This window comes from Phalangium opilio, unplaced genomic scaffold (genome assembly GCF_054372755.1).
Source record: "Phalangium opilio isolate 3A_F unplaced genomic scaffold, DU_Popi_V2 ptg000101l_1, whole genome shotgun sequence".
In the NCBI taxonomy this organism is placed as follows: domain Eukaryota; kingdom Metazoa; phylum Arthropoda; class Arachnida; order Opiliones; family Phalangiidae; genus Phalangium; species Phalangium opilio.
Genome location: NW_028324204.1, coordinates 9,298,976 through 9,305,750, shown reverse-complemented (window position 1 = coordinate 9,305,750; position 6,775 = coordinate 9,298,976). Strand labels below are relative to the sequence as shown.

General features: G+C 48.4%; 1 non-coding gene across 1 annotated transcript; it reads right to left on the bottom strand.

Moving 5' to 3' along the window:
- Positions 1-6,138: 6,138 nt before the first annotated feature.
- TRNAI-GAU (transfer RNA isoleucine (anticodon GAU)) lies at positions 6,139-6,211 on the bottom strand. The gene has a single exon. It is a non-coding gene; the product is annotated as a tRNA-Ile (tRNA).
- Between the last annotated feature and the right edge of the window lie 564 nt (positions 6,212-6,775).

Here is a 6,775-nt window from a genome sequence, read left to right as displayed (position 1 = left end):
CTATTGGTTAACAGCCGAACGCGCTAACCATTGAGCCACGGAGGCTCAGAAATTAAATGGTTGTCACGTATTGTGGAAACGTTTTGACTTTTAACGCTACATCTGAGACCCCACAGCACCTCTCCCGGGTGGGCTCGAACCACCAACCTATTGGTTAACAGCCGAACGCGCTAACCATTGCGCCACGGAAGCCCAAAAGTTAAATACTCGTCAGGTATTGTGTAAAAACCTTGACTTCTTACGTCACATCTGAGACCTCACAACACCGCTCCCGGATGGGCTCGAACCACCAACCTTTCGGCTAACAGCTGAACGCGCTGACCATTGCGCCACTGAAGCCCAAAAATTAAATTTTCGTCAGGTATTGAGGTAAAACTTTGACTTTTTACTTCACATCCGAGACCTCACAACACCGCTCCCGGATGGGCTCGAACCACCAACCTTTCGATTAACAGCCGAACGCGCTAACCATTGAGCCACGGAAGCTCAGAAATTAAATGGTTGTCACGTATTGTGGAAAAGTTTTGACTTTTTACGCTACATCTGAGACCCCACAACACCTCTTCCGGGTGGGCTCGAACCACCAACCTTTCGGTTAACAGCCGAACGCGCTAACCATTCGCCACGGACGCCCAAAAATTAAATGGTCGTCAGGTATTGTGGAAAAACTTTGGCTATTTATGTTACATTTGAGATCCAAAAACACCGCTCCCGGGTGGGCTCGAACCACCAACCTTTCGGCTAAAAGCTGAACGCGCTGACCATTGCGCCACTGAAGCCCAAAAATTAAATTTTCGTCAGGTATTGAGGTAAAACTTTGACTTTTTACTTCACATCCGAGACCTCACAACACCGCTCCCGGATGGGCTCGAACCACCAACCTTTCGATTAACAGCCGAACGCGCTAACCATTGAGCCACGGAAGCTCAGAAATTAAATGGTTGTCACGTATTGTGGAAAAGTTTTGACTTTTTACGCTACATCTGAGACCCCACAACACCTCTTCCGGGTGGGCTCGAACCACCAACCTTTCGGTTAACAGCCGAACGCGCTAACCATTCGCCACGGACGCCCAAAAATTAAATGGTCGTCAGGTATTGTGGAAAAACTTTGGCTATTTATGTTACATTTGAGATCCAAAAACACCGCTCCCGGGTGGGCTCGAACCACCAACCTATTGGTTAACAGCCGAACGCTCTAACCATTGAGCCACGGAAGCTCAGAAATTAAATGGTCGTCACGCATTGTGGAAAAACTTTGGCTTTCTACGTTACATTTGAGATCCCACAACACCGCTCCCGGGTGGGCTCGAACCACCAACCTATTGGTTAACAGCCGAACGCGTTAACCATTGCGCCACGGAAGCCCAAAAATTAAATGATCGTCAGGTATTGTGGAAAAACTTTGGCTTTCTACGTTACATTTGAGATCCCACAACGCCGCTCCCGGGTGGGCTCGAACCACTAACCTATTGGTTAACAGCCGAACGCGCTAACCATTGAGCCACGGAGGCTCAGAAATTAAATGGTTGTCACGTATTGTGGAAACGTTTTGACTTTTAACGCTCCATCTGAGACCCCACAGCACCTCTCCCGGGTGGGCTCGAACCACCAACCTATTGGTTAACAGCCGAACGCGCTAACCATTGCGCCACGGAAGCCCAAAAGTTAAATACTCGTCAGGTATTGTGTAAAAACCTTGACTTCTTACGTCACATCTGAGACCTCACAACACCGCTCCCGGATGGGCTCGAACCACCAACCTTTCGGCTAACAGCTGAACGCGCTGACCATTGCGCCACTGAAGCCCAAAAATTAAATTTTCGTCAGGTATTGAGGTAAAACTTTGACTTTTTACTTCACATCCGAGACCTCACAACACCGCTCCCGGATGGGCTCGAACCACCAACCTTTCGATTAACAGCCGAACGCGCTAACCATTGAGCCACGGAAGCTCAGAAATTAAATGGTTGTCACGTATTGTGGAAAAGTTTTGACTTTTTACGCTACATCTGAGACCCCACAACACCTCTTCCGGGTGGGCTCGAACCTCCAACCTTTCGGTTAACAGCCGAACGCGCTAACCATTCGCCACGGACGCCCAAAAATTAAATGGTCGTCAGGTATTGTGGAAAAACTTTGGCTATTTATGTTACATTTGAGATCCAAAAACACCGCTCCCGGGTGGGCTCGAACCACCAACCTATTGGTTAACAGCCGAACGCTCTAACCATTGAGCCACGGAAGCTCAGAAATTAAATGGTCGTCACGTATTGTGGAAAAACTTTGGCTTTCTACGTTACATTTGAGATCCCACAACACCGCTCCCGGGTGGGCTCGAACCACCAACCTATTGGTTAACAGCCGAACGCGTTAACCATTGCGCCACGGAAGCAAAAAAATTAAATGGTCGTCAGGTATTGTGGAAAAACTTTGGCTTTCTACGTTACGTTTGAGATCCCACAACGCCACTCCCGGGTGGGCTCGAACCACTAACCTATTTGTTAACTGCTGAACGCGCTAACCATTGCGCCACGGAAGCCCAAAAATTAAATGCTCGTCAGGTATTGTGTAAAAACCTTGACCTTTTACGTCACATCTGAGACCTCACAACACCGCTCCCGGATGGGCTCGAACCACCAACCTATTGGTTAACAGCCGAAAGCGCTAACCATTGAGCCACGGAAGCTCAGAAATTAAATGGTTGTCACGTATTGTGGAAAAGATTTGACTTTTTACGCTACATCTGAGACCCCACAACACCTCTCCCGGGTGGGCTCGAACCTTCAACCTTTCGATTAACAGCTGAACGCGCTAATCATTGCGCCACGGAAGCCCAAAAATTAAATGGTCGTCAGGTATTGTGGAAAAACTTTGGCTTTCTACGTTACATTTGAGATCCCACAACGCCGCTCCCGGGTGGGCTCGAACCACAAACCTATTGGTTAACAGCCGAACGCGCTAACCATTGAGCCACGGAGGCTCAGAAATTAAATGGTTGTCACGTATTGTGGAAACGTTTTGACTTTTTACGCTACATCTGAGACCCCACAACACCTCTCCCGGGTGGGCTCGAACCACCAACTTTTCGATTAACAGCTGAACGCGCTAACCATTGCGCCACGGAAGCCCAAAAGTTCAATATTCGTCAGGTATTGTGGAAAAACTCTGACATTTTATGTTACATCTGAGACGTCACAACACCGCTCCCGGAAGGGCTCAAACCACCAGTCTTTTGAATAGCAGCTGAACGCGCTAACCATTGCGCCACGGAAGCCCAAAAATTAAATGGTCGTCCGGTATTGTGGAAAAACCTGGACTTTTTACGTAACATCTGAGACCTCATAGCACCGCTCCCGGGTGTGCTCGAACCACCAACCTTTCTGTTAACAGCCGAACGCGCTAACGATTGCGTCACGGAAGCCCCAAAATTAAATGGTCGTCCGGTATTGTGGAAAAACCTGGACTTTTTACGTCACATCTGAGACGTCACAACACCGCTCCCGGATGGGCTCGAACCACCAACCTATTGGTTAACAGCCGAACGCGCTAACCATTGAGCCACGGAAGCTCAGAAATTAAATGGTTTTCACGTATTGCGGAAAAGTTTTGACTTTTTACGCTACATCTGAGACCCCACAACACCTCTCTCGGGTGGGCTCGAACCTTCAACCTTTCCATTAACAGCTGAACGCGCTAATCATTGCGCCACGGAAGCCCAAAAATTAAATGGTCGTCAGGTATTGTGGAAAAACATTGGCTTTCTACGTTACGTTTGAGATCCCACAACACCGCGCCCGGGTGGGCTCGAACCACCAACCTATTGGTTAACAGCCGAACGCCCTAACCATTGCGCCACGGAAGCCCAAAAATTAAATGATCGTCAGGTATTGTGGAAAAACTTTGGCTTTCTACGTTACATTTGAGATCCCACAACGCCGCTCCCGGGTGGGCTCGAACCACTAACCTATTGGTTAACAAACGAACGCGCTAACCATTGAGCCACGGAGGCTCAGAAATTAAATGGTTGTCACGTATTGTGGAAAAGTTTTGACTTTTTACGCTACATCTGAGACCCCACAACACCTCTTCCGGGTGGGCTCGAACCACCAACCTTTCGGTTAACAGCCGAACGCGCTAACCATTCGCCACGGACGCCCAAAAATTAAATGGTCGTCAGGTATTGTGGAAAAACTTTGGCTATTTATGTTACATTTGAGATCCAAAAACACCGCTCCCGGGTGGGCTCGAACCACCAACCTATTGGTTAACAGCCGAACGCTCTAACCATTGAGCCACGGAAGCTCAGAAATTAAATGGTCGTCACGTATTGTGGAAAAACTTTGGCTTTCTACGTTACATTTGAGATCCCACAACACCGCTCCCGGGTGGGCTCGAACCACCAACCTATTGGTTAACAGCCGAACGCGTTAACCATTGCGCCACGGAAGCCCAAAAATTAAATGGTCGTCAGGTATTGCGGAAAAACTTTGGCTTTCTACGTTACGTTTGAGATCCCACAACGCCGCTCCCGAGTGGGCTCGAACCACTAACCTATTTGTTAACTGCTGAACGCGCTAACCATTGCGCCACGGAAGCTAAAAATTAAATGCTCGTCAGGTATTGTGTAAAAACCTTGACTTTTTACGTCACATCTGAGACCTCACAACACCGCTCCCGGATGGGCTCGAACCACCAACCTATTGGTTAACAGCCGAACGCGCTAACCATTGCGCCACGGAAGCCCAAAAATTAAATGCTCGTCAGGTATTGTGTAAAAACCTTGACTTTTTACGTCACATCCGAGACCTAACAACACCGCTCCCGGATGGGCTCGAACCACCAACCTTTCGATTAACAGCCGAACGCGCTAACCATTGAGCCACGGAAGCTCAGAAATTAAATGGTTGTCACGTATTGTGGAAAAGTTTTGACTTTTTACGCTACATCTGAGACCCCACAACACCTCTTCCGGGTGGGCTCGAACCACCAACCTTTCGGTTAACAGCCGAACGCGCTAACCATTCGCCACGGACGCCCAAAAATTAAATGGTCGTCAGGTATTGTGGAAAAACTTTGGCTATTTATGTTACATTTGAGATCCAAAAACACCGCTCCCGGGTGGGCTCGAACCACCAACCTATTGGTTAACAGCCGAACGCGCTAACCATTGAGCCACGGAAGCTCAGAAATTAAATGGTCGTCACGTATTGTGGAAAAACTTTGGCTTTCTACGTTACATTTGAGATCCCACAACACCGCTCCCGGGTGGGCTCAACCACCAACCTATTGGTTAACAGCCGAACGCGTTAACCATTGCGCCACGGAAGCCCAAAAATTAAATGGTCGTCAGGTATTGCGGAAAAACTTTGGCTTTCTACGTTACGTTTGAGATCCCACAACGCCGCTCCCGGGTGGGCTCGAACCACTAACCTATTTGTTAACTGCTGAACGCGCTAACCATTGCGCCACGGAAGCTAAAAATTAAATGCTCGTCAGGTATTGTGTAAAAACCTTGACTTTTTACGTCACATCTGAGACCTCACAACACCGCTCCCGGATGGGCTCGAACCACCAACCTATTGGTTAACAGCCGAACGCGCTAAACGTTGCGCCACGGAAGCCCAAAAGTTAAATGCTCGTCAGGTATTGTGTAAAAACCTTGACTTTTTACGTCACATCTGAGACCTCACAACACCGCTCCCGGATGGGCTCGAACCACCAACCTATTGGTTAACAGCCGAACGCGCTAAACATTGCGCCACGGAAGCCCAAATGTTAAATGTTCGTCAGGTATTGTGGAAAAACTCTGACATTTTACGTTACATCTGAGACCTCACAACACCGCTCCCGGATGGGCTCGAACAACCAACCTATTGGTTAACAGCCGAACGCGCTAACCATTGAGCCACGGAAGCTCAGAGATTAAATGGTTGTCAGGTGTTGTGGATAAGTTATGACTTATTACGTTACATCTGAGACCCTACAACACCTCTCTCGGTTGGGCTCGAATCACCAACCTATAGGTTAACAGCCGAACGTGCTAACCATTGCGCCACGGAAGCCCAAAAATTAAATGGTCGTCAGGTATTGTGGAAAAATTTTGGCTTTCTACGTTACATTTGAGATCACACAACACCGCTCCCGGGTGGGCTCGAACCACCAACCTATTGGTTATCAGCCGAACGCGCTAACCATTGCGCCAAGGAAGCCCAAAATTTAAATGCTCGTCAGGTATTGTGTAAAAACCTTGACTTTTTACGTCACATCTGAGACCTCACAACACCGCTCCCGGATGGGCTCGAACCACCAACCTATTGCTTAACAGCCGAACGCGCTAACCATTGCGCCACGGAAGCCCAAAACCTAAATGCTCGTCAGGTATTGTGCAAAAAACTTGACTTTTTACGTCACATCTGAGACCTCACAACACCGCTCCCGGATGGGCTCGAACCACCAACCTATTGGTTAACAGCCGAACGCGCTAACCATTGCGCCACGGAAGCCCAAAAGTTAAATACTCGTCAGGTATTGTGTAAAAACCTTGACTTCTTACGTCACATCTGAGACCTCACAACACCGCTCCCGGATGGGCTCGAACCACCAACCTATTGGTTAACAGCCGAACGCGCTAACCATTGCGCCACGGAAGCCCAAAAGTTAAATGCTCGTCAGGTATTGTGTAAAAACCTTGACTATTTACGTCACATCTGAGACTTCACAACACCGCTCCCGGATGGGCTCGAACCACCAACCTATTGGTTAACAGCCGAACG